Source organism: Mastomys coucha, unplaced genomic scaffold (assembly GCF_008632895.1).
Source record: "Mastomys coucha isolate ucsf_1 unplaced genomic scaffold, UCSF_Mcou_1 pScaffold4, whole genome shotgun sequence".
NCBI classification, from domain to species: domain Eukaryota; kingdom Metazoa; phylum Chordata; class Mammalia; order Rodentia; family Muridae; genus Mastomys; species Mastomys coucha.
The window spans coordinates 14601024-14604820 of NW_022196910.1; positions in this window are offsets into that span (position 1 = coordinate 14601024).

The following is a 3797-nucleotide window of genomic DNA, read 5'->3' on the forward strand; positions in this document are numbered from 1 at the left end:
GATTCACAGGTATGAAGCAGAAAAAGTTAACACAGTGGCCTGGGCTTCAGAAACCTCAAAGCCCACCCCATGTGGTGGTACACCTCCTCCAATAAGGCCACACCTCCTACTCCTTCCCAAAAAGTTCTATCAACTGTTGAATATAAAATATTCAGATATATCAGCTTATGGGGACCATGTTCCTATCCTTCTTCAAACGACCACAAGGGTTGATGCAGGGCACTGACACCCAATAGATCTGGGTTCAAATGGAGGCTGTTCACAGCGAACGCCATGGAGTTTCCCTTCTGGGCGGACACTCCTCCCCCACAGCACTGCCACCATTTTCTCCAATACTGAAGACATCCTGTGTGTTCAAGGACACGAGGTACCTTGTGCCCTTCCACATGTAAATCTTTAATCCAGTCTCCCAGGGCATGACATAGGACTGCATTCGCTGTGTTTCAGTGAAGCCGGCCCATGATGGCTTCAGCGCTACAGCTAGCCTAAACACACTTTGACTGCATCTAACTTGAGCAAAGCACATTTTTTTTTGTGGAATATATAATTCATCAGTACAGGCTTATATGAAGAAACTTTGACCCAATAATCATAACACTTTTTACAGGCTTACATGACAGGAAGAAAGGAGGAACTAAATATCTTACAATATAAAAAATATTGAACATTTTATTAACTATTAAATATAAGAAATATACAGCATCATGTATAAGTATAAAATATTAATATTAATGTACTAACATATGAGCATGATGAAGTACTTACCAAATATTAGAATCATATTTTGTAACAGACAATCCTTCAAGATAACTTTAATTGAAAAACTGCTGAGAATTTTTGAGCCTCAAGATTTTGAGTATAATTTGATTCCAAAGGAAGTATCAGAGTCTCTGATTGTTTGGATTCTACTCGTACATAGACAACGAGGCGTAGAATAGACTGAAACCGAAGGAGAGTCCTCAAAGTACCTACAGCACATTATCAGCAGAAATTATGGATTGAAACCTCTTTTCATACTCCTTGGTGGGTTTTGTTACAAGTGAATATTTATTTTATAACCAAAGGGATAATATTAAAAAGAAAGTTTCATTATTACAGAACCGTAGAACTTATCAGGATAATATATCTTTTTTTGACACAGGTGCTTACTATGTAATCCAGGCTGGGCTTGCACTCACTGCCCTCCAGCTTCCTTCCGAGTGGTGGAATTACAGGCAGGCATCACCACCCCTGGCCTGTATACTGTCATTTCTTAAAGAGTTAGTGCTGTCTATGATAAGAGGCTCTGAGAGTAAGGCCTGTGCTTAATGCAAAGGCCTTCGTTATAATTGGAAATAGAAAAAAAAAATAACAAACAAACAAACAACCCAAACTCTGCTCTCAGACCCTCATCAACTACCCCCAAAAAGCAGTTGAAAGATTTAAGAGATTCTGTAATTTATATGGAAGTCATTTATGTACTAAAGGTTAGCATATCAAATAAGCTAATAATTGGGTGGTAATTTAGTAGAAATCATTGCTTCAGCTCTGAGTAAAGAGTGGGTTTCAACATTGATTTACCACACAGAAAAAGATTTAATTAAGCATCACTTCCCCCCCCACCCCCCGGGTTTCTCTATACAACCCTGGCTGTCCTGGAATTCACTCTGTAGACTAGACTAGGCTGGCCTTGAACTCAGAAATCCACCTATCTCTGCCTCCCAAGTGCTGGGATTAAAGGCGTGCGCCACCACTGCCCAGCTTAAGCATCACTCTTAGCTGATCAATTTTTTGTTATTTTATTTTATTCATAGCATAAATAAGAATAAAATAAAATTCCCTCTCCATTCATCCTTTCTTCCTTGCCCCACTTACACCCCCGCCTTCCCTCATCAACATACAAGAATCCATCTGCTAGGCACTATATTAAATCTAAGGAACCTAAAACCACTGAACACATTAAAAACAATCTGCACAACACACAAATAAGTTCACCAAAATTGCTGGTGCACTTACTTCCTATGCAAAATGTCACCCCCCGGGGGCGTTGAGAAACATGCACCGATCCGCCCAGTACATGTCTTACAGGTGCCCAGAAGCTACATTTGTATAGAAATAGGAAAACAAAACCAAAAGCAAAACAGATAACAACCACAAAACCCCAAACAAAACAAAACAAAGCAACAACAACAACAACACAACAACAAAAGCTACCCACTCTAATAGTTACCGTGAAAGAGTGTTAACAAAGGATGACGTCTTGTGAGACCTTTACACTCTACATGCAATAAATGTTGGAAGGAAAGAAAGGGGTGGGAGCTGGTAAGATACGCACAGCGACTCTTGATTACTAATCTAGATGTTTGGGAACCTGGGGACGGTTTGTGCAGCTTAGCAAATGAGGGGAGATCATCAACAGGTTAGGGAAGAAGCAACAGATCTAAAGGCGTAAGGCTACCTGCTGAGTTCCCGTTGGCTGATGGGAGTCTGGGATGAGTTATGAAGCTTTCCATGCAGTAGGGGACACGGTCACGAAAACCCTTTTTTGAACAGTTTGGTTCTTGGCTCCTAAGACAATCCTTGTTTTCCGGATTTTCTTCACGCTGTTCCCAGAGGTAGTATACAGTGCGTCGGTCACCAGATGGCAGCAGAGCCCAAGGCATCTGCAGTCCCTGGGGCGGCTCCCCTGGGGACCCCATCCTGGCTACTGCGTTTGGTATCTAACAGGCTCCAACACCAGGAGTCGCTATAAAGAGGAAGAATCTTTCAGAGAAAGAATTTGCAGCGACTTTCAGAGCTAGTTGTAGTGGATGAATAGGATTCAAACAGTCTTGATAATTCTACCTTCTTTGGGTTTGCCTCATGCATACACTTATTATCTGACCATCCTTTTTGTCCTAAGATGTGGTTAGTCCAAACCTGGATCAATATCTTCTTGTTTGCAAGTATTAGTCTGAATTATTCGCAAGTGGTCCTTTTTTAATGTAAAAGCAACAGTTATCAACCGTTTCCTATGGCACAGTCTGTACCTGTACTCTGTGCTCTGAGCGTTATCGTTGGCACACTTTTTTTTTTTTTTTAGATATTTTCTTTATTTACATGCGAATTTCTCCATTCCCAGTTTCCCCTCCAAAAAACAAAGAAACAAACAAAAACAACAAAAACAAACCCCTGTTGCCTCCCCCTTCCCCATGCCTGCCACCCCGCCCTCTCCCACTTATTGGCCCTGGCATTCCCCTACACTGGGGCTCAGAACCTTCACAGGGCCGAGCTCCTCTCCTCCTATTGATGATCGATTTTGCAATCCTCTACCATACACATGCTGCCTGAACAATCAGACCCCTCCATGTGCAGTCCTTGGTTGGTGGTTGAGACCCTGGGAGCTCCGAGGGTACTAGTTAGTTCATATTGTTGTTCTTCCTAAGGGGCTGCAATCCCCTCAGCTCCATTGGTCCTTTCTCTAACTCCTTCACTGGGGACCCTGCACTCAGTTCGATGAATTGCTGTGAGCCTCTACATCTGTGCTAGTCAGATACTGTCAGAGCCTCTCAGGAGATAGCTATATTTAGGCTGGCTTGCCCTTCCTTCAGTTTCTGCTCCATAGTTAATCTCTGCAACTCCTTCCGTGGGTATTTGGTTCCCCCTTTTAAGAAGGAATGAAATGTCCACCTTTTGGTCTTCCTTCTTCTTGAGTTCCTTGTGGAATGTGGGTGTTCTTCCTGTATTCCAGACTTCTGCGCTAATAACCATTTATCAGAGAGTGCATACCATGTTTGTTCATTTGTGATTGGGTTACCTCACTCAGGATGATATTCTCC